Raw genomic sequence first — 25,379 nt, forward strand, 5'->3', positions numbered from 1 at the left:
TTGAGAACTTACAAAACACATGACGTAACCAAAACACATTGCACAGTATATTGTGGGCACTCAGAATGCAACATATACCTGCAGAATCTGTCAAGTTTGCTCAGATTTGAACATTGACTTTTTTTTTTCTTTAATGGCCTTAACTAATTCATTTAAGTCACGATTCTGCTTGAAAGGTTTATTTTCTATACAGAAATGTGTAGTTTAATGCATTTTAATGTTTATGTGTGTAAAGGATCTTTTAGAACATGTTGAGTAAATGATATAAGAATTGCTCTTTAAACATGGACTGAAATAGATGAGGCAGCCATGGGATGTGTATACATTTTTATGAAAGTCAGTATTTGGACATTTACATGCAAAAAGTTGCAAATTAATGGAAGAGAAGAACAAAAAATGAATAAATGAGAAATTTTGATCATTAAATGAATGAATGACAGAGACTAAAGCATGTTAAAATATACTGAAATGATAACTGAAAGTCTTTTGAAAATGCAGTGTAATTAATGACATCAAGAAAAAGCAGATATGATAACCGGCAAGAGACTCTGTCAAGGATGTGATAAGACATAAAACATGAAAGCTACTGTATATATTCTTAATTCCTTGTAATGGAATATACTATGTGCTGTGATTTTCAACATCTTGAAAATATTTTTATAATCTTTCCCTGTTTAGTACTTTTCAGTAACCTTATGCTGTATTTGCTTTAATGTTCTATTTTACCTGATCACCCATGAAACACTTTAATTGCACACATATGGACTCTATTCAACTAATTATGTGACTTACAGAGGCATCTGAGCCTATTTAAGAGTGTCACAGTGGCAGTATCAACACTTAAAGAACCAGTCCTTTTTTTCATTCTATTTATAATTAAGTTAGATGCGCCTGTAAAATGTTGAAACTGTAATGTTATTTTGTGCTGAATAATGGGAAGAATCCTAAAAAATCAATTTTGATTAAATAAATTATAATTCTGTATTGTAGTACAAGGAATTGCACAAAAGAAGAAGGGTATGAAAATGTCTTATGGCTACTTTACAGACAAATATCAAAGATATAGTAGTCACACAATATAATAATTCACAGTTCTCTGTGATGATTTATTTAAATCCAGATGTGCCCAAATGATAAAAGACAGTCTATTTATATTATATATTTCAGTCTTATGCGCTTACTGTTATCTGCAGCTGAAGTTCAAGACATAAAAAGACAGAACAGAATAAAGGCCACTATATATATTTAACTTCCGTAAAAGCCAGGGTATATTTCATAAATAATATGACAATGTTTTCTCACTAGCCTTACATTTTAGGCCACATGGGCAGAACAATAAATTGAAGCCCACTGCACATATTTTATTTTTCACTTAACTCAAACATACATAAATAGTTCACATATTCTTGTACTTAAACAATCTACACTGCTTTAAAATAATCTTCAATATTAAAATGTGTTAATACAAAGCAAAATATTTTTCTCATACCTGACTTCAGTGAAACCTTTACAATAACACACAGCATAGAGCTAGTGAGAATAAAAAATGTGAAACATAACATAGTGTCTGTTCACTTAATTGTGATTCACTTTCATTCAGTATCAGACACTGGTGTCTTCATTTTTAATTGGTGTTAATTCACAACCACACAAAATTGATCTTTCACATTATATTTTAGAAAACAAACTTTAAGCAACTGCAACAGCCTTTAGTAGAGGGAAGAATTAAACACGTTTTTGTACATACTAGCATTCATTATTTCCTTTTTCTATTGTTAACTATTGGCAGCATTTTTTTTATCTCTTCACTAAGGATTTTGTGTGTGTTTGTGCACACACAGGCAATATTATGCCGAACCAAAATCGCCATATTTTTGAAAAAGTATGCTATTTTTAAACTCTTAGATCATTCAAAAATGTATGGTGATAGAATAAGTGTTGTCAGAATTATTTTAGGAACTTGTTTAAGCACATAATCACTCTGCCATCTAGTTAATGTTTACTTAAAAGTTCCAATTTTTCTCCTGCTCTTGTAATCAAATTTTAACTTTGTTGGAGCACAATAGTATAGTATGTGATATCTGACAATCAGTGCCGGATTAACCAATAGGCACATGTAGCATATGCTACGGGCCCTGCAATTTCGGGGGCCCCCAAATGGTGGACCCAATATTCAATGAAAAAGTGTAGCATTGAAAAACTGGTCTTTAAAAATATTATCTTTACGTTTTTAAACTGTAAATTTCTTACACAACAAAACTTTAGGGGCCCAACACATAAAATTCACATAAATATTATAAGATTCTTATTATAATCGAGAGTAAAATAATTATTTAGTCCGGTTTGAACTGTTCAGAATCTAAACTTCAGATGATGCAGACCAAAAGGGCCCCCAAATTTGAAATGTGCTACAGGCCCCCAAAGCTCTTAATCCGGCCCTGCTGACAATGAATATATTTGAAAGACTAAATGCTAAGTTGCTTTTTTTAAGAAAGTCTGTCAATGTCTGTGGTTCACAGTACAGTACATGAGGTAAAGAATTATTTTTCCAGATTACTATGAACGTTTCTGTGAAAACGTATTTGATTTCTTCCTTCTTGAAAACTCTTCTGTTTAACTTATACCAATGTTCATGCATTTTTGTTTGTACAATTATTAGCATATTTCCCTTTTAAAATGTAATTGACCTTGTTTAGACTAACTTTCAGAGGAAAGCAAACAGATATATATATTTTTTTTTACAATTTTGGTATTATTTATATATAAATTGGCAGATCTTTTTTTTTCAATTGATATCTTTAAAATGATGATGTTGTCAGTTCTGAGAGACTGTAGTACAGAAACTGTGATAATTTTTTGGATTTAGGGAGATATGTGATTGTCATGGACAATTTATTTAACCGTAAAGTGATTTTGATAAATATTTACCCACCCAATGTGGATGATAGGGACTTCATCCAAAACATATCTGCATCCATTCCCAATGTGAACACTCATAAAATTATAATGGCTGGGGACTATAATTGTATTTTAAATCCAGACCTAGATAGGCTTCCTGCCACAGGGGCGATGAAATCTAACACTGCAAAAACAATTACACAGTTTGTAAGTGATCACAACTTATCAGATCCCTGGATATTTCTAAACCCAAACTCAAAAGCATATTCCTTCTACTCATCAGTGCATCACTGGTACTCAAGAATTGATTATTTCTTTATAGATAACACTTTTTTGTCTATGATTAAATCCTGTAAGTACGACACTATTGTTATCTCAGACCACACTCCATTGATCACTGTGCTCAAATCATTATGCCCCACGTACTCATCTCGCAGCTGGCATCTTAACCCACTTTTATTAGCAGATGAGAAGTGTACAGAATCGATTTTTTTAGAGACAAATACAGCCTCAGAGGTCTCTGCAGGAATACTCTAGGAAACTCTGAAGGCTTTTCTTAAGAGGACAGATTATCTCATATCATTCCCACAAACATAAATTTGAAACCAAGAGGGTATCATAGCTAATCAGTGAAATTACCAGAATAGATCAAAAACATGCCAGGTGTCCAAATGAGACACTTCATAGGAAAAGACAGGCTCTGCATTCAGAACTCAACCTCCTGACAACTAAAGAAACAGAACAACTCATTTTCCAATCAAGACATCATTACTATGAACACGAAGAGAAAGCTAATAAGGGGGGTATTTACCGTACGTCGCTTAAATCATCCAAGATCAGATGCCTCATCTTGGATGAGTTAATGCCAGTGAAACTCATCCGTGATAAGTCGTTTTTTCAAACGCAGCCGTGTAGTAGATTAGTCTAGCTGGATCTAATCATCCAAAATGAATGCACGCGCCCGCGCTGATTGAAAAGCCCATATATATTGAGTCTAGAAAACATGATCAGTAAGTCTTTGACAGGCTGTAACAAAATGACGAAAGAACAGGCGTATTTTTTTTTCACACAAGTGGAGCAAGACCTTTCATTCGAAGGACGTGCACAAGGGGTAACACTGCAAAAGCAGCCCAAACCAGAAAAGATGGCTGGCAAAAAGTGGCCGACAAATTAAATGCGTGTGCATTGTACTTACTGAAAGCAGCGCTTCATTTCCTATGTGTCAGATTAATTATTATTTAATATGTCATAATTCCAGATCAAATGTGAGCACAAGGAGAACATGGGAACAGAGTAAAGTGAAGTACAAGCATATACTTCAAACTGGTAAATATTGGTATATAACTATTTAAAGAATTGATGACATAAAGAATCATATATAATATAAAGAACATTAATTTTAAAGCTAATAAGAAGGCAGACAAGCAAAAAAAAGGTGGAGGTCCACGTGGTCGAGACCTAACTCCTGCAGAAGAGTTGGTTCTCCAGAAAAATGCCCATTGCCCTATTTCTGAGGGCATTCCACGGGGAAGCTCCTCCTCAGAACCAGTGGTAGGAAGCAGTGGTCACTTCATTTCAGGTCAAAGATGGTCATTGCATATATTTGTCCACAATGTGTGTCATAGGTATGTTCCATGTAGCCCTCTTTTTTTGTTGGGTCAGTTGCAGGGAATATCATATCCCTAGAACCTGTGTCTGACCAACGAGATATTGACGAAGGTCAAATGTTTGATGAAGACACTGTGTCTGATTATTCATCAGGAGGAAAGGTACATTTTCAAATAATGTTTGATCAAACTCCACTGTGATCAGTCCCATGTTCCCCAATCACATTTGGAAATCCTGGGTAATGAGAATGTTAGGCTGATTGTGAGATTCTTTATGGAACTGTGGGTGTTTTTACCTGTGTATTACCTACCTGCAATGGCATGAAGCACCTCTTTTGTCTGCACATGCAGGTGTCCAGGAAACACAATGAAAACCCGAAGGAAATCTTTCAGAGCCAAACAGACTTTACGAATTGCCTGGCAAACTGCACTTTTAGATAGATTTTCCACATTGCCTACAGTATATAAAAAAGGTGCCTCTTGCAAAAAACCTCAAAGCAATGCATACTGTCTGTGTGGTTGTGAGAGCCTGACTTCGCTGAGTTTGACTTCGAATATAAGGTCCTAATAAATTTTTGAGGTACAATATTCTCCCTCGGCTAAAGCGGTATCTTTCAAAAAGAATTTCCTCCGGGAGCAATAAAGGATCTTGCCGATCGCGCAAACCCCTCTCTATATGAAATTCTCTTCTTATAATTTGCATAACGATTTCAATTGGTCGCTCATTCATGAACGGCGAAGTCATGACTGAATGAATTCCACGCATGGACACTGTGTGAGCTAATCCTTGTTTACATAGAACAAACCTGCTCCGAGCAGGTTTGAGGATTAGGATGTGTTGCTATGACAACACTTCCAGCAAGAGTTTTGAAAAACCGACAGATCCAGGATCATGCCAAATCGTCGACAATTACATCCGGCTAAACGAGTAATCCACGTACTAAAAATACCCCCAAGATCTTAGCTCAACAAATCCACAAGCAGGAAGTTCGCAATGCAATCCCAGCAATTACCAACACAGACTGAGACAAAATCATTGACTATAAACATATACTGTAATGCACACATTTAAGTCTACTACAAGTCCTTATATTCTACTCAGTGTAAAGAAGACAAGACATAATCTAATGTGTTTTTGGATGCATTACAGATACCATAACTAGATACTCTCAGTACAGAAGAATTGGATAAACCTCTGCTACTATCAGAATTACTAGATGCTGTAAACTCACTTCAGTGTGGGAAAGCAGCAGGCCCTAATGGCTACCCTGCTGAATTTTATGAAAAAATATTCAATTAAGTTAGCTCCCCTCTTATTAGCAACATTTACAGAAACTAGAGACAATAAAATTCTACCTCAAACTTTTCTTCAAGCATTAATTACTGTATTTCCTAAGCAAAATAATGATTTATTACAATGTGCATCATACAGACCAATTTCACTTCTTTTTGTGGGGTACACAATCTGTACATTTTGGTTTAATTTTCCATTATGTTTTGTTCAAGACAAGACAACAGATTAACTACATTTAGGACAAATCAAAGCAGGTTTTCTTCCCTTACACCTCACTTTTAAAACAGCTGTTCCAACATAGAAAGGAAGACATGCTGGTGGCTCAATGACTTTATAACCTGGGAAAGGTAGACTGAGCTGATGCCTAATTATTTTACAGCCTGGGAAAGGAAGATCTGCTGACACCTCAGTGAACATAAAAGGTTTTATTGTTTGGGAAAACGGACAGTGAATTAATTCTTCATATTGACAGCCAGCCAATTAGAATATCTATCAATTACATCTTGCAAACCCCCCTGGTACAATTTTAGAATAAATATGCCATGTCTAAGGAGCGAGTAGGGAAGTAAGGACGTAAGGAAGGAGGGAGAAAGAAGAACAGACGAAGACATCACTGATCGTCAGAAAAGCATTATGAACATCGATTGCTAAATCAAACGCCGCCCTGGTACATTCATCCTTGTCATCTCTACTTTTTTATCGTAAGCTTTTTCTAAAGACTATTTATATTCAGACTTTCCTATCAGTGCCTATTTTCTATTATTTGTTCCAGTGGTATTATTATTATTCCTGTAATAAATACCATGCTGCTTTTAACTTTCTATGCTTTGTCTTAATGTCTATAGAGTGATTGAAATAATAAGTTAGATTTCTTTGAGCACATAGTGCATGTGGAGATTTGCCATTATCTCTGTGCTGCGAGGTTTATTAGGCGAGAGTGAGAGCTCCACTCAATAGTAGAGGAACAGTACGTAAAGAAGGTATTCTTGGCTGATAAATGGCCTATAGTCAAGAGTGCTGAGTCTTTGTATGTTTAAATGTATTCTTGTAGACCAAAAGTAATATTTAGGTCTGAGATATCATTAAAACATCGTATGTTGTTTGTGCCGAATATAAGTAAGTCTCTTGAAGTGCTGAGTGACAGGCTATGTTGTTCCTAAAGCACTTGTATGGTTTAAAGTGCTAAAGGTTAATTAGTGTGTGTGTGTGTCATTCATGGGGCACTGTTGTGGTTAGGGTCTGTGTGTATGCGTATAGCTATGTATGTGTGTGTTCATCTTAAAGTGCAACAGTAGACCAACCCGATAATGAACTTGACAAGAACACTTACCCTTGAGAAAACAGGTAAAAGGTAAGTAGAGGGAAATACTACGATAATACACTTCTGAATAATGATCTTAAGATACTCTCTAAAGTCCTAGCTAGAAGGATTCAGAAAGTGCTTCCTTTGGTAATATCATAAGACCAAACTGGATTTAATAAAGGCAGACACTTAGCTTTCAATTTTCAACACCGGTTTAATTAATATATTCACCCACAAAGTCTTAACACCCAGGAGATATTATTATTGTTGGATGCAGAAAAAGCATTTGATATGGTTGAATGTAAATACCTTTCCAGTATATTGGAGAAATTTGGGTTTGGCCCAAACATTTGTACATGGATCAAACTACTGTATACCAGTCCAGAAGCTTCACTTTGTATTAACAACATTATGTCAGACTACTTCAAACTAGAATGTGGTACTAGATAAGGATGCCCCTTGTCACCACTGCTTTTTGCAGTTGCCATTGAGCCAAGGGCAGTTCACTGTCGAAATGCTTATGAGATAAAGGGGATTATCAGAGAAGAACTTGAACAGAAAAATTCACTATATGCAGATGATATAGTACTATATATATCAGATCCACAAAATACTGTGCCTGAAGTCCTAACAGCACTAACAGAATTTCAAAAGATTTCTGGTCTCAGAATTAATTTGAATAAAAGAGTGCACTTTCCAGTAAACTCTCAAACACACAATATTAGATTAGACACCTTCCATTTTATCATCACAGATCAGTTTAAATATCTAGCGGCAAACATCACAAGTAAACATAAAGCTTTTTATCAACAAAATTTAGCTGTTTGTATGGAAAAAAATTACATAGATGGTCTACCCTCCATCTCACTTTATCTGGAAGAATTAACACTTTCAAGTTGGATATCCTTCCAATGGGGGCGGTGGGGCACGCTAAACCTTTCTCTATTTTCTCTGCAGACCAAACACGGGAAAACTTGCCTAATTTCTCATACAAGACATCAATTTCGGTTCTGGCGCCAAGAGTGATATCACTTCCAGTTCCGGCACAAAGAAAGATGTCACTTCTGGTTTCGGGCCCAAGAGTGATGTCACTTCCAGTTCTGACAGAGATGATATCACTTCCTTTGATGGCCTTTAAAGCCGCCATCTTTGCCACTACTCATCAGTTCATGTTGAGAACTCGTCCTGAGCACATCTGTGCAATTTCAGTTAACCATTGCAGCTATGTACAATATATGGGTGGCTTCCCCAAATCTTTTTGTGTGTCCGAGAGCGACTTAAAAATAACAATAATAATAATACATTTTATTTATATAGCGCCTTTCCCATGCTCAAGGCGCTTTACAGAATCTTAGAAAAAAAACCAGCAGGGTATATGTAACATTGGATACAAATGTTTTCCTGAATAGAACAATGAAACAGATAATAAAGCATTAAATAGAATAAAGGACAGTAAACCAGAGTAAAATACTAAATTCAATACTAAAAGAAAAACCTCACAAATAACCTAATTTGTGATATAACAGACACACAAATTATCTTGAGCACCTGGACAGAGAGAAAGGGCAGAATGTTAATTTAAGTTAAAAGACTTCTTAAATAGTTTTAAGTTGTTTTTTAAAAGAATGAATGGAGTCAGCTGATCTAATTAATTTCGGGATGTCATTCCAAAGTCTGGGTGCTATGGAGCTGAAGGCCCTGTCACCCATAGAGTGCAGGTTAGTGTGAGGCACAACAAGATTACCAGAATCAGAGGACCTTAGTAGGCGAACAGGAGCATAGTGATTTAGAAGGTAACTGATGTAGTCCGGTGCATGGTCATTTAAAGCTTTGTAAGTTATTAATAGAATTTTATTTTCAATCCTGTAAGACACAGGGAGCCAATGAAGGCGAAGCAGAATGGGTTTGATGTTCATATATATATATTAGAACGAGTAAGGACTCTTGCAGCAGAGTTTTGAATAAACTGGAGCTGTGATATAAGATTAGAAGGGGCACCTGCCAGCAGCGAATCGATGTGGAATGTGATAAAAGCATGGACAAGTTTCTCAGCATTAGAAAAGGAGAGGAATGAGCGAACATGGGATATGTTACAAAGGTGAAAGTAAGAAAGTTTCTTAATGTGGTTTATGTGGGCGGAATAAGAAAGGGAGGAATCAAAAATGACACCAAGATTCCTTACATCAGAAGAAGGTCTGATGAGATCACCATCAAGAGTGACTGAAAAGGAGCTCACTTTCTTAAGTAGCGCTCTAGTGCCAATTTGCAGGATTTCAGTTTTGTTGCAATTTAATTTTAAAGAGTTCTGCTCCATCCAGGTTTTAATTTTACTGAGGCAAGTTGTGAACTGAGAAAACTCTGATGAAGTTGCACTTTTGACATTGAAATAGAGTTGAATGTCATTTGCATGAAAATGATAACCCAGTCCATAGCTACGAATAATATGGCCAAGGGGAAGCATATAAATACAGAAGAGAAGAGGGCCGAGGACAGAGCCCTGAGGAACCCCTTGTGTGACTGGCGCTGAGACTAACAAACTCTTGCCTATCAGTCAGATAGGACTTGAACCACTGGAGGGCAGTTGCTTTCACAACATCAGTAAATCATTTTTTAAGAAGGTAGATTCAATCATAACCTCATTTATTTGGAATTCAAAACATCCACACATCCAAAGGGCTACCCTACAAAGATCTAAGGCAGAAGGTGGCATGGCTCTACCTACTTTTCAGTTTTATTACTGGGCAGCAAATATACAAACTATAAAATCCTGGACACTGACACAAATAGATGAACATTCACAAATTTGGTCTACAATAGAAATAAAATCTTGCAGTACTTCTTTATATTCCTTGCTTTGTAACCCAATAAGTACAAGTTATCGCCAATATACTAACGACCCAATTGTGCTTCATTCACTCAGAATATGGAACCAATGTAGGAAAAACTTCAAGACAGAAAAGCTTTTATCTGTGGCACCTTTGCACAATAACCACCTTTTTCCACTCTCTCAAATGTACGCAGTTTTTAATATCTGGAAAACATTCGGGATTAAATTACTTGGAGATCTGTACATAGACAATGTACGCACATCCTACAAACAATTACACTTCAAATTTAACCTTCCAGCAACGCATTTCTTTCACTACCTCCAAATTAGAAACTTTGTTAAACAAAACCTCCCCAATTTTCCTCACCTCCCACCAACCCCTATAAATGAAAAAATATTGATCAATCTTGAGGACTCAGACTGCATTTATGTAATATATAAAAACCTTTTAAAGTCCCTACCTTTCAAAGATCCCAGAGTACAGTGAGAAAGGGATCTCTTACTCAACATTTCAGAAAAGGGAGCAATGTACAGAATTCACTCTAACTCCATATGCGCAAAGCATACAATTATTCAACTTATAATTATATTTCGAGTGCATCTCTCTCGTTTAAAATTGTCCAAAATGTTTCCAAGGCAAGATCCAACCTGCAAACATTGCAATCAAGTTCCAGCCTCACTGGGCAATATGTTTTAGATATGCACCAAATTAACATCATTTTGGACCAGAATCTTTAAATGCCTTTCAGAAAGCCTTGGAGTCACAATCCCTCCTAGTCCACTAATAGCAGTGTTTAGTGTACTTCCAGACGGGCTTAAAGTGGAGAAGGATAAACAAATTGTAATTGCCTTTACTACACTATTGGCACGTAGACTTATCTTGCTCAACTGGAAGAATCCCAATTCACCTCTTTTAAGTCAGTGAGTAACTGATGTTATATCTCTCTATTATATAAAAAAAATCAGGTGACGAGACAAGACTTTTTACAAAAGAGATTTTTTCAAGTCCTGCGAGACGAGACTCTTGACATGAGATTTTTTCAAGTCATACCCTCCTGTCAACCATATTCAAACATGCACATGGTCCACACACATCTCATTCATGTGAATGCTTTTGACAGACACATTTCCTGCTCTCTCAACTCGTCTAAATGTTTATGTTTTCCTCACTTTAAGTTCCCAATTAAAGAAGACATATTATGTCCAAATCTTATTGATGAATTTTATCCCGAAGGGATATCAACAGAAGAAATGAGTACACGGGCAATCCTAGCACCGAGAAATGATGAAGTCAAATGAATTAACACAAAATTTGTCGATCGGTTACACGGCAAATTGGTTAAATGCGTATCAATAGACTATACTGAAACAGTTGGTGGTGATTGTGCGGAAGATGAAAACATCAATATTCAGAAGAATAACTATAACCGTTAACACCGTCCACTTTTCCAACGCCCCAATTACTGTTGAAAGAAGGATGTATCCAAGAAAGGTAATGTAGTACATCTTTCCTGAATAACATTAGACAACAAAGGAGATCTTGATATACCATTCGTATTAAAACGCTAAACATTTCCTGTTAGACTAGCTTTTGCAAGGACAATTAACAAATCACAGAGACAAACATTTGAAAAAGTCGGTTTATTTATTAGATAGAAAGAAACGAAATTCTCTCGCCGACAGTTATATGTTGCGTTGTCACGATGTAAGTCCAAACACAGAATCAAAATTCAATGCTATATTGATGAAAATTGAATTTAAAAAATTGATTTTACTGAAGTTTTACAGTAAAAGTGTAAGTTTAAAAAATATTTGCATGTTAATTTCTTAGCTAAACAGAACTAAATCATATAACGCAATGAAAAACTCTAACGCAACATGAAACATAATTTACTTTCAAATTATTATGTTTTACTATTTTTTAATATGGTTAATTACTTGCTGCAATGTAAAATAGTTCTATTATGCATATGTAACAATTCCCATGAAAATAACAATCTGTTAAAATTGTACATCCGCATCCTCATACACGAGCAGCAGAGCCACAAAGTGGCTTGCGCACAGAGCCGGCCCAGGGGTTGGCGAGCCAAGCGAGTAGGAGGCAAAGTCCCCTAGTAATATCTAAAATCTACCTAAAATCTAAAATCTAATTCTCATTTAAAGGATCTGTACAAAACATCTTCAAAACCTGGCAGGATCTAATCAATAACATTTTAAAATAAGTATTTAAATTGAGGAAGTGAATTCTCTTCCCTTTTTTTAATTTTCTTTCTTTCTTTCTTTCTTTCTTTCTTTCTTTCTTTCTTTCTTTCTTTCTTTCTTTGTATTAATTTTTTCCTACTATTAAAGTTTTATTCTGTTGGCCTAGCTCTTTTTCTCAGGGGTGGGGGTTGATTTGTTTCAAACCTAGTTTTGTAAAACTTGACTTGCTTGTATAGAATGTTATTTGATTTTAATAAATTCAATAAAATGTTAAAAAAAAGTTTGGATTTAAAAGACAGATAAGCAAGAACAGACAGATGTTATTCCTTCATAAAATGAAACATAATTCATGCCAATTTTAGGATCAGAGTCTAAGCACTTTTAATCCTGCTCAGAATTTCCAGTGGGCTAGCACAGATATGGATCAGTCTGCTGTAATAAAATTCAATCTGTTTTCAATGGCTGTATATACACTTGACTAAATTACACCCCAGCATAACCTACAAAATTCACAAATTTTCTAATTTTCACTGTTCATAGAAAATGTGTCTACAGTATTTTTTTGAAATGCACTGGTGTAAGTAAATGTTAATGCTTTTGCAAACAGGCAACATTTATTAAGAATCAACAGATATGACATTCTTTTTAAATTTAATACTCTTATCTGAATTATTGCCACAAGAGGTAATTCCAAAGTATGCAATCTCTACATATGTTTGCTTCTTAAAGTTTCCTTTTTTAGCTCATGTTTCTTGTAAACCAGATACAAGTGAATACCTGTTGTCAAAAGTGTGAAATTAGGCAGTAGAATACTCAAAGGTACCTTGCTGCAGTGAGTCAGTAGTCATACCAAAAAAAGGCTCAGAAAGCCCAAGAAGAACTATGAGATGAATTAAACCAACACAATAATTGAAAGGCAGGCTAGGGTAGTTTAACGTGAGTCAAATAAGCCAGCACACAGAGGCACAACAACCAGCAAATATATTGTGAAAAGAAATTGGCTAGTTGATTCTAGATATAACTAGAATAGCTGTTTAGTGAGTCTAGTGAGATTGCTAGAGGAAGGGCAGGGCAGAGCAAAGACATGATCAGAAATAGGCAAGCAGTTAGAAATACCACAAAATACCTAAAGAACGGATTGACAAAATACAGACTACAAAAATCAAAAAAACAAAATCTCGAAACAAAGTGAAAGGTTTTAATACTATATTCTCCTTGGAAGTGCCTTTTAGTTATTTGAAACAATGGGCAGAGATGGAAAAAGCATCCAAACCTCAAATGCCAGGCTATGCATGCCACCTGCATTTAAATGCATGGTGCCATGACTTCAGCCTCAAACTAATGTCCGACTGTCGTAATTTTCTATGATTTTGGATCCTCAAAGTTCTCAATTTTTTTGTTTTTTTTTTGCCATTGTTTCTGAGGGCATGGCCTCTGAGGTTGGGACCCATTCATAATTGACGCAACAGGATAAATTTATGGCTATGGGTTCAAATTCTTATCTGATCTGTGGATACCAAATCTCTGAAATATTCAAAGTTTATCTTTGTACTTTTTCCTCTTGTGAACTTTCAGTTTTGACCCTCTTGTTCTCTCGATCACGATTATTGTCTCTCGTATTGGGATTTGATTTGTCATATATGATTTTGTATTTTTTTATTGTTTTGTTTTTTACATGCATCAACTATATTTTGTTCAAAAGATTATCTGCCAGTTCGCTGACAGAACTCTGTCATTACAATGCTATTAAGGGATTTCAAAATAAACAATAAATATTTCCAAAAACATAACAGTTGATTTTTATGCTCTAAATAGAGCATAAAAACTGGGTTGAGATGTTTAGAAAAACATAGGAGAGGAGAACCAGCTGTGGTAAATGTACCTCTTTATATACTTCATATGTGCATGCACACATTAACATGAAGCCACAAGGCATTTTTTTTTTGTGAAAAGTTTTATTTTGACACAGATTCAAGATGTTCAATTTTCATTAAGTTTGACTTCCTTATTAAGAAGTGAAATTAGATACAATTTTGTGCAGGCTCGGTCATGCTATTGTTAACTTGTTTTGTAGATCTCCTTAAAGAGCAAGTCACTTCAGAAAATGTGTAATAGTTGACATGTGATACCATGATGTGACGCCGAAGGTGAACGTGAAGTGGGTTATAGCATAAATGTAGCTTTCTGATTAGGTAGCATTTACTCCTGATCCAAAATAGTAAATATGTGCCTAATGTTCGTGCTTCACAGCTGTAAGCTTCTTGAACTGTCACTAATGCCATTTAAAACTGAGGTCATGGAAAGCAGCATTAGTAGGGACCACTTCTGTTGATAAGATTAGATGTTTACCTTTCAGAATCAGACACCCATACACTAAGCATTGAGTAGTTCTCAAATTTCAGGGGCTTAGAACTACTTAAGTGATCACCATTGCAATTATTATATTCAAAATAACAGCATTTTCAAATATAGCAACCCTTTGCTTAAATAGTTACACATGATGAGCTTTCACTGACTGCATAGCACGTACTGTAATTCTATGCCTGTTCTCTAATGAATACACGCTTCTGCTTTGAGTATGTTTAAATTATTCACAGTGGTCATTTACTGATGGCTTCTTGTTTAACAAATTAATTTTATTCAATTACACTAACAGTTTAATTCATTCCATTTAATTAATAGTGTGTGGTCTTTTTTCACTCATTTTGCATTTTCTTATTGCACTCTTACAAGCTCCTTGAATGAATAGGGCATTAATGATTTTTGTAATAGAATGCACATAAAGATTGGTGAAAAATTGCACAGAAGTTTTTGCATTGTCTCTAAAGGATTTAGAATCAATGATGCATTAAGGCTTAAAAAAGTCTGCAACACAGACAAAGAATTGTAGACAACATAATAGCTATTGACCACACTGATAAAGGAAAAAATAACTAAAGGAGAATGCAAACTCTGTATGAAGTATTGAAAGAGTTACAGTATCTTACCAGTTCCTCTAAATTTCTTTTCATTACTGTCATGGCTGCACCAAAAGCAGAGGAACTGAACATTAGGAAGACAATATTGGATGCATCAGAATGAGCTAAATGAGTTTTATTCTCCTTGGGTTTCTTATTCAATTTCAAATCAATACAGTTTATTCCTTACACTAAACAGCCCAGCATGTTATACAAAAATGGCTAAAAAGACTTGCAACATAAACACAAAACACAATGTTAAACCATAAACAGCGAAACAGAAAAGTAAATAAAGTAGATAAAGCTCTTTTGGGTCCACCTGTTCTTGATGGTCCACTTTTAGAAATGGATTAACCCAGCAGAATGCAATAATTTCAGTTGAATACAAAATGTTCGATAGGTCCATCATCAGAGATGACACATCCATTTCAAGTTAGAGCAAGTGTGCCAAACGATTCCAAGAAGTAAAAGAAAACAGGAAAGCCTTTGTAAACCCAATCAGAACAACTGCCATAATTAATCAAACAGCAATATACAGTGAACTGCCTCAGCATTGGCTCTAACAAGAGCATGCAAATGCTAAATAATGAGTGTGTAGACTTGATTTAAATGCTGAGATGAATCTTTTCTAATATGGTCAGGTAGCACCCCATACTATGGAATGACCTATAAAAGTAAAGTTCTAAATTTAACCTGGAAGGCAGTGAAGTGACGAACAAACAAGTTATATGGACATACTTTTTTAGTTATAGTTAAGATCCTTCCTGCCTTCAATGAAGTGTAGAATAGTAACTTAATGGTACAATATTAACAAAAAAAGTACAGGCATTACAATGGTCAGTTCTATTTAACTATTATTATAAAGTTAAAAATCGCAAACACACAAGGGTTGGGTTTTGCAAAATTAAAGTGAGGTTTTATTTACAGGTGTACATAATGAAAAACAATTAAATAATGTATGAATCTATACTAATAAAAGGCAAAGCCCTCACTGACTGACTGACTGACTGACTGACTGACTGACTCACTCACTCACTCACTCACTCACTCACTCACTCACTCACTCACTCACTCACTCACTCACTCACTCACTCATCACTAATTCTCCAACTTCCCGTGTAGGTAGAAGGCTGAAATTTGGCAGGCTCATTCCTTACAGCTTACTTACAAAAGTTAGGCAGGTTTCATTTCGAAATTCTACGCGTAATGGTCATAACTGGAACCTGTTTTTTGTCCATATACTCTAACGGAGGAGGCGGAGTCACGTATCGCGTCATCACACCTCCTACGTAAACACGTGAACTGAAAACAAGGAAGAGATTTACAGCACGAGTCAAATGCGGGAACGAAGGTAAATGACGTTAATTGTTGAGTGTCTTTTAATACTGTGTAAGCATACATATTAACATATGTGCAGTTAAACGTGTGCATTTACGGGGTGATTTCTTAGGCTTAAAAGCTCGCCTTTTATTAAAAAGGTAAATGCAAACTGTTTTCATTCTGAAGGGCACAAACCACATTAGATTTCAGCCGTTAAATGCGCAAAAATGTCGGTACACCAGATAAATAAGCTCAACATATTAACGGTTGTATTGTATGCTTACAATACATATAGAAATGTGTTAATCATTAACTAATATTATGGGATGGTGTTTTTCGACTCGCGCCTTGATTTAAACGATTGCATGTCTTGGTGGGTTTGCGTAGCTTATTGTCAATATCTTTACACCTCTTTTTAAGACTTAATTTAAAAAGGTTTTCTTTTCTTCTTAATTAAAATTTAAAAGCAATACTTCACCGCTGCGAAGCCCCTCTAGCGCTGACGTCCGAGGTTCGATTACCGTAAGCGAGTGCAGTGAGTGTGTACGCCTGATGAGCCAAGAATAAGGGGGAAACACGTGTCGCGTACTCTTTGCATTATTTGACAGTAAACTTTTTTCAACCATTCTATGATCTGCTTCTCACAAATGAAGGCACCTTGGCTGATGTTAGCTGACTTGCTGGCCAACCATAAGCGTTACCTGGTAGGTAACCACCCACTCACTTCACTTCCTTACAGGAATCGAACCTTGGACGTCAGCGCTAGAGGCAAAGCCCCTAAAATTGTGTCACGGCGTGTGGTTCGTTTATTTGACAGCATGTAGATCGGGGTAATTACATTCACGGCATTCGTAGTCTGATTCACAATCTGATTGTATGGGTGGTTACCTACCAGGTAACGCTTACGGTAAGCCAGCAAGTCAGCTCGAAGTGATCATTCGAGTGAAGGCAGCTTCACAAAAAAACAGATCCTTAACAAATTGTTATTGGTATATTTTCACTCAATTTAAAAAGGTTTTCTTTTCTTCTTAATAAAAATTTAAAAGCAGTACTTCGCCGGTGCGAAGTGCGGGGATTTGAGTGACTGACGCATACAGACATATTCATGAGTGCAGGTACTTCGGAAAGAAAGCACCGTGTAAACCTAAAGTTTAAATTAAGTTCATAGACCTACAAAAGGTTGCCATTGATTTCAGGCAAGATTGCTTTTCTCCTGTACAACTATACGTTGCATTCTCAAGAGTGTGCTTGCACAGCTTGGTCATATTACAACCGGAGCGCTGAACTGACAACGTGGTATACAAACAGAACTATAACAATCGTAATAAACGAACAAAAAAACAGCGGACAACCCGTGTATTAAATAAAAAGGCTGCTTCCGTTGGCGAAGCAACGAAAAAGGAAGACCTTATATGGCATTCGTTTATAAAACAGCGGAGAGGCTGTGTGAAGTCAGCTTCACAAAAAACCAGATCCTTAACAAATTGTTATTGGTATATTTTTCCTCAATTTAAAAGGTTTTCTTTTCTTCTTAATAAAAATTTAAAAGCAGTACTTCGCCGGTGCGAAGCGCGTGGATTTGAGCGACTGACGCATACAGACATATTCATGAGTGCAAGTACTTCGGAAAGAAAGCACCGTGTAAACCTAAAGTTTAAATTAAGTTCATAGACCTACAAAAGGTTGCCATTGATTTGAGGCAAGATTGCTTTTCTCCTGTACAACTATACGTTGCATTCTTAACAGTAAGCTTGCACGGCTTGGTCATATTACAACCGGAGTGCTGAACTGACAACGTGGTATACAAACAGAACTATAACAATCGTAAAAAAAGAAAAAAAAAAGCGAAGAACCCTTGGATTTAATAAAAAGGCTCCTTCCTTGGCGAAGCAAGGAAAAAGGAAGACCTTAAAACAGATCCTTAACAAATTATTATTGGTATATTTTCCCTCAATTTAAAAAGGTTTTCTTCTAAATAAAAATTTAAAAGCAGTACTTCGCGGGGATTTAGATATAGATATATATATATATATATAGATCTCCATCCATCCATCCATTTCCCAACCCGCTGAATCCGAACACAGGGTCACGGGGGTCTGCTGGAGCCAATCCCAGCCAACACAGGGCACAAGGCAGGAACCAATCCCGGGCAGGGTGCCAACCCACCGCAGTATATATAGATCTCTCTCTCTCTCTCTCTCTCTCTATATATATATATATATATATATATAGATATATATATATATAGATATATATAGATATATATATATATATATATATATATATATAGATAGATAGATAGATATAGATATATATATAGATAGATATATTTGCAGTTGGAGATCCACAAAGGGAGAAAAAACGAATCACGTATCATAAAATAGTTTTATTCCTGAGCTTTCAACCCCTATCAGGGGTCTTCATCAGAGGATAATGCTTAGACTTACAAGAATCAAAGGCAATATATAGCAACACATTCAGGTATGGGGGGGTGGGTGGGGGTGACTAAGTCAGTATGATCATAGATAGATATATATATATATATATATATATATATATAGATGTATATAGAGATATAGATATATATAGATATAGATATATAGATATACATATATAGATATATATATAGATATAGATATATATATATGTATGTATGTCTATATATATATATGTAAGCTTATAAGTACTGCCTTACTTCTCTTTAAGAAAGGAAGATGTAATGATACTTGATTTAAACGATTCCATGTCTTGGTGGGTTTGCGTAGCTTATTGTCAATATCTTTACACCTGTTTTTAAGACTTATTGACTGAAACGGGCTTTCACGAAAAAAGTTAGGGCTTTGCTACAGGATACACCCTCCACAAGTTAAGGAAGTAAAAATAAAAGTATATATTTCTGTTTTATTTAAACCTTTTAAGTTCGTATGCATAGCCCCATTTGGCTGTTTTAGTTTTTTTTTTCTTTCTTCAGTAATATTTAATCTCCTTAAAGAAAAAGAACATATGCATTTTACTTTTTTTGTATCTCTTTTTTGTAAAATAGTAATATTTTAGTGTAAAAGGATAACCAGTATTTAAACCTTTTATGTTACTTTATACAGTTATTTTACACCATGTTGAAAAATTAATAAGAAAGCTACATATTTTGGCAGCTGCTGCTTTAATTTTCAATGAAATGAAAAAAGCTCTCCAAGAGAAAACCTCAATGAAGAAGAAACAGTTTGCACTATATAAAAAGGAGAAACCCTCATTTATAAAGGTTTGCTGCAGATGACTTAACTGAAAATAAATGAATAGTTCCTATGTGTATAATACATATTTATCTATTTTACTTATGCTTTTATTCCAGCAACTTGCAACATCTGAGGTACAATTTGTTACATTACTTTTGTTTTTTGCAGCACAGGCAGGTGAAGTGACTTCCTCAGGGTCACACAGTGGTGTCAGTACCAGGATTTGAACTGACAAGCTCCGGGTTTGCTGAAATATTGCTGAAGAAAGAAAAAAAACGAAAACGGGCAAATAGGGCTATGCATACAAATGTCCATCCATCCATTATCCAGCCCGCTATATCCTAAATACAGGAGCCAATCCCTGCCAACACAGGGCACAAGGCAGGAAACAAACCCCGGGCAATGTGCCAGCCCACCACAGGGCGCACACACCCACACACCACGGACAATTTAGAATCGCCAATGCACCTAACCTGCATGTCTTTGGACTGTGGGAGGAAACCGGAGTACCTGGAGGAAACCCAGACAGACACGGGGAGAACATTCAAACTCCACGCAGGGAAGCAAACCCGGGTCTCCTACCTGGCACCTTTCACTGCGCCACCATGCCGCCCGCATACAAACTTAAAAGGTTTAAATAAAACAGAAATATATACCTTTATTTTTACTTCCTTAACTTGTGGAGGGTGTATCCTGTAGCAAAGCCCTAAGTTTTTTCATGAAAGCCCCTTTCAGTCAATAAGCCTTAAAAACAGGTGTAAAGCTAAACTTGCAGCACCGCTATTCAATTACACTTGCCTAACGCCTCTCCTAAGGGGACATACTGTGGGATCTAGGCATCAGTCAAAGCACCAATCACAGGCCCGATTAGAAAGCGGGAAGCTGTGATTTGTCGTCTCCCTCCCATGTAACAATCACAGCCCGTGTTACAACGCACTATGTATGTATGTATATATGTATATATGAAGAGGATGGATGGATGTATATGTGTGTGTTTATGTATATGTGTATATGTATGTGTATATATATGTTGATATGTGTGTATATATATATGTATATATATGTGGATGTGTATATGTATATATGTATATGTATATGTAGATATGTGTATATATGTATATGTATATATATGTTTACATAACCTCTTTAACACACTACTTCTCCGCTGCGAAGCACGGGTATTTTGCTATATATATATATATATATACTGTATATATATATGTGAATGTATGTATGTATGTACAGTAATCCCTCCTCCATCGCGGGGGTTGCGTTCCAGAGCCACCCGCGAAATAAGAAAATCCGCGAAGTAGAAACCATATGTTTATATGGTTATTTTTATATTGTCATGCTTGGGTCACAGATTTGCGCAGAAACACAGGAGGTTGTAGAGAGACAGGAACGTTATTCAAACACTGCAAACAAACATTTGTCTCTTTTTCAAAAGTTTAAACTGTGCTCCATGACAAGACAGAGATGACAGTTCCATCTCACAATTAAAAGAATGCAAACATATCTTCCTCTTCAAAGGAGCAAATAAATCAATAGAGCTGTTTGGCTTTTAAGTATGCGAAGCACCGCGGCACAAAGCTGTTGAAGGCGGCAGCTCACACCCCCTCCGTCAGGAGAAGAGAGAGACAGAGAGAGTTAGAGAGAGATAGAGAGAGACAGATAAAAAAATCAATACGTGCCCTTTGAGCTTTTAAGTATGCGAAGCACCATGCAGCATACTTAAAAGCTGCACACAGAAGGTAGCAACGTGAAGATAATCTTTCAGCATTTTTAGACGAGCGTCCGTATCGTCTAGGTGTGCGAACAGCCCCCCTGCTCACACCCCCTACGTCAGGATCACAGATAGTCAGCGCAAGAGAGAGAGAAAGAAAAGTAAGTTGGGTAGCTTCTCAGCCATCTGCCAATAGCGTCCCTTGTATGAAATCAACTGGGCAAACCAACTGAGGAAGCATGTACCAGAAATTAAAAGACCCATTGTCCGCAGAAACCCGCGAAGCAGCGAAAAATCCGCGATATATATTTAAATATGCTTACATATAAAATCCGCGATGGAGTGAAGCCGCGAAAGGCGAAGCGCGATATAGCGAGGGATTACTGTATATATGTATGTCTATATTTATATATATATATATATATATATGTGCATATGTATATATATGTGTATATATATGTAGATATGTATATATTTATATGTATATATATGTACATATGTAGATGTGTAAATTTGTATATGTATATATATGTATATGTGGATGTGTATATGTATGTATATATATGTATATGTAGATACGTGTATATGTAGATATGTGTATATGTAGATATGTATATATATGTATATATGTATATGTATATATATGTTTGTGTGTGTGTGTATATTATATATATAAAAGACAGCAACACTCATAACAATGACAACACAATTACATTGACAATCATGTTACGTTATTTTTAAAATGTTTCCTTTTCTTTTTCATAACCTCTTTAACACACTACTTCTCCGCTGCGAAGCGCGGGTATTTTGCTATATATATATATAGATAGATAGATAGATAGATAGATAGATAGATAGATAGATAGATAGATAGATAGATAGATAGATAGAGATACATATATAGATATATATATATATATATATATATATATATATATATATATATATATATATATATATATATATATATAGATATATGTGTATGTATGTAGATATGTTTATATGTGTATATATATGATGTTCAGACTGTATTTTAATTTCTTTTTAAGAGGACCAATCCTACTGAAAAACATTTTTTGGTTTTTCATCAGTTTATATCTGCCTTTGCAGCGCAGGATTTCAACGCTATTCACTGCAAACTTTTTAACAGGTTGTCCCCAGATGTGTATTACGCTTGGCATCCCAGCATTCTATGGGAGGCATGCCATTTGTCACTTGACCACAACATCTTGAATCAAAAACAATATTTGGTTACAGATTTGGTAATACAAGACTGCCTCCAAACATTTTAGTGTTATTTTTCATTCAAGAAAATTAAAATGAAATAAAACAGTGATCTCACAACCCTATATTTCATGAAGTGTTTCATTAAATCTCAAACTCTAACACAAGCCATTACTTAAATGGTGAAAAACAAGAGGGGTAATTGTTTTCGGCCAAAATATATAAACTCTGACTCACTTCTAAACTGAAGCGCATTCAGAGACCAGAAAAAAATGTAGATCTGAAACTCCTTTGAGGTCCTATATGCATCACGGATCAGAAAACGTGCTGGAAGCATAACCAAATACTACACTCACCTGGGTAACAATCTCTTTCAGCTGTAACCATTGAAGAAACATTACCTATCACTAAAGGCAACAACTACTATACATACAGGTATAAGCAGTTTCTTTCCTTTTACAGTCACTCCAGTTAAACACAGTCTCTGATTCATCTCTGTCTCTTTCTGATCTCCACCATACAATCTAAATTATGTTTTTGTTTCAGTTTATATTACAAAAACTGACTTGATATATTACTGGGAGGGAGTGCAATTCTTGTCTAATATATAGTTTTATTTTTGTGTTTTGTGCAATATATTTTTCATTACTATAGTATATCATTTTGTAGTTTGTCATATATTGTAAATTGTGTTGTTTAACTGTATTTATCTTGTTTTGTGTATAGATGTAAAACCAAAAGAAATTTCTAGCAACTTTGTGGTCTGACAATAAAGGTCAAGTTCAGATTATTATAAGATATGGAACCAGTGGATGGTGTCTATTCTGAACTGGCGGATTTCTTCAGGATTGGCCATCCCATTTGGGTTCTCTGTAGGCAGTTTTGAAACAAATGCACAAGATGGCTATTTCAATGTAAATTTGAATTACAAAGGGTACTACTTTAATTTTATATTTATGCATGCACCTAACAACTCTACAGAGTATTCTGCTTCCTTAGAAACTAAAAAAATCCTCTTGATGGCTCTGTACTTCTGCTTAGTGAATACTTTTAACTTTGCAGTCTAAGGTATATTTAAAAATGAGATCAAACAAATTAATGCTAATTGGCAGCAAAAATGGTTGGACTTTATTTATAATTTGAGGTTTTCATCAACTATATCTGGTCTGCAATAAACTGAAATGCATCTTGTATCAGAAGCCAAACCAATAATTAAATAATAATTCTAAACTGTCCGTGCAGAAAAAGTGTGGAAATACAGGTAAAATTCCATTACAACGAATATCTTTACAATGAAATTTTCATTACAACAAAGTATTTTTATGGTCCTGACAGTTTCCCCATATGACACGAGTCTATAGAAATCTCGTTACTACGAAGTACATTCAGCAGATACTTTCATTACAACGAAGTGCCCTAAAGACCTTGAAATGCTTGAATGAATCATCCACAGAGCAGTTAGTTCTGTGGTTTCAGCTCAGTTGTGCACAACAATCCCCAAATAGAAACATTGTAAAAAAAATTTTCTTTCTTCGAACTTTCCTTGTACTGTTATTTTGCTGTTTTTGTTTTCTGTGGTTTTCAGTGATACCTTTTGCTTATTGCTTGTCAACACTTGAAAAACATCCATTGGAATTTAACTCATTGTCACCCTCCTATAAAAATGGCAGACACGAAAAAATGATAACAGTTCATATTAAAAAAATAATTTTTGCAGCTCTCGATTGAAGAAAAAAGACGTTGCCAGTGAATATGGAATTTTGCCATTGACACTGTCAACTTTCTTGGAAGACTGAGCAAAGCAAGAAGAAAAATCTCGGGTTGCAAATGTTTGCGAACTGCTGCATTGTAAGATGTCGAAAAAGCCATTTTTATGTAGTTAAGTGATGCTCGTTAATGAAACATTCCTATTAATGCGGCACTCATTCAAGAAAATGTGAGGTTTCTAAACTCTCTTGGGACCTCCCCCAACTGGAAAACACGTTGAAGAGCGTCCCAATGTGCGATCACCGCGTCTGTGGAAGACTGTTTATCCATTGCCGGGACAACAGCAGGCTCACCACTCTGTTGCGGCTCTTTACCAAAGCAAACAGAAAAGATCTCGATGGGTGATGCAAGGAACATTGTAAATGCAGGGAACAGGATTACTTGGCCACTAACCTGGTCACAACCCTGTCTGACTGCTGTGTCTGTTTATAGGAGAGTGGCAGATCCTGCTACAATAAATAACCATTCTGTTCCTGTTTAAGGCTGAATAAAGCTGGTTTTGCTAAAGTACTTAGACTCAGCCTCGTGTTTGTTGTGTAAGACAGGGACTTATAGCGTGACCCTGATCTTTTAGGATTCGCTTCTGTGGCGCCTCACTGCACTGCTGTGAGTCTGCGGTTGCTCTGCCCCGGTAACAGACAAACAATCTTACACAGACGTGGCAATCGCACTACGGGACACACTTCCCGGTGAGTGGGGGGGATCCCAAAAGAGTTCAGAAACCTCACAATATGAAGAAGAAGAAAAAGATGATTCAGCTTCTGATTGATAACTGTGCTGCCCACAACATGCTTCTGCATTTAGATAATGTTTGCATTTAATTCCTCCCACCCAATTGCACAGCAGTGCTTCAGCCATTGGATTTGGGCATCATTCGCACCCTGAAAGTGTATTATCGCAAGAAAATACCGAGAAAATTCTCGTCAGCATAACCTGTAGACAGGAGAAGATTAAAATTAACACAAAAGAAGCTATTGAAATGATTGCAAACGCCTGGACACAAGTTAAAGAAAGCACTATAGCA

Source organism: Erpetoichthys calabaricus, chromosome 4, assembly GCF_900747795.2.
Source record: "Erpetoichthys calabaricus chromosome 4, fErpCal1.3, whole genome shotgun sequence".
Taxonomy (NCBI): domain Eukaryota; kingdom Metazoa; phylum Chordata; class Cladistia; order Polypteriformes; family Polypteridae; genus Erpetoichthys; species Erpetoichthys calabaricus.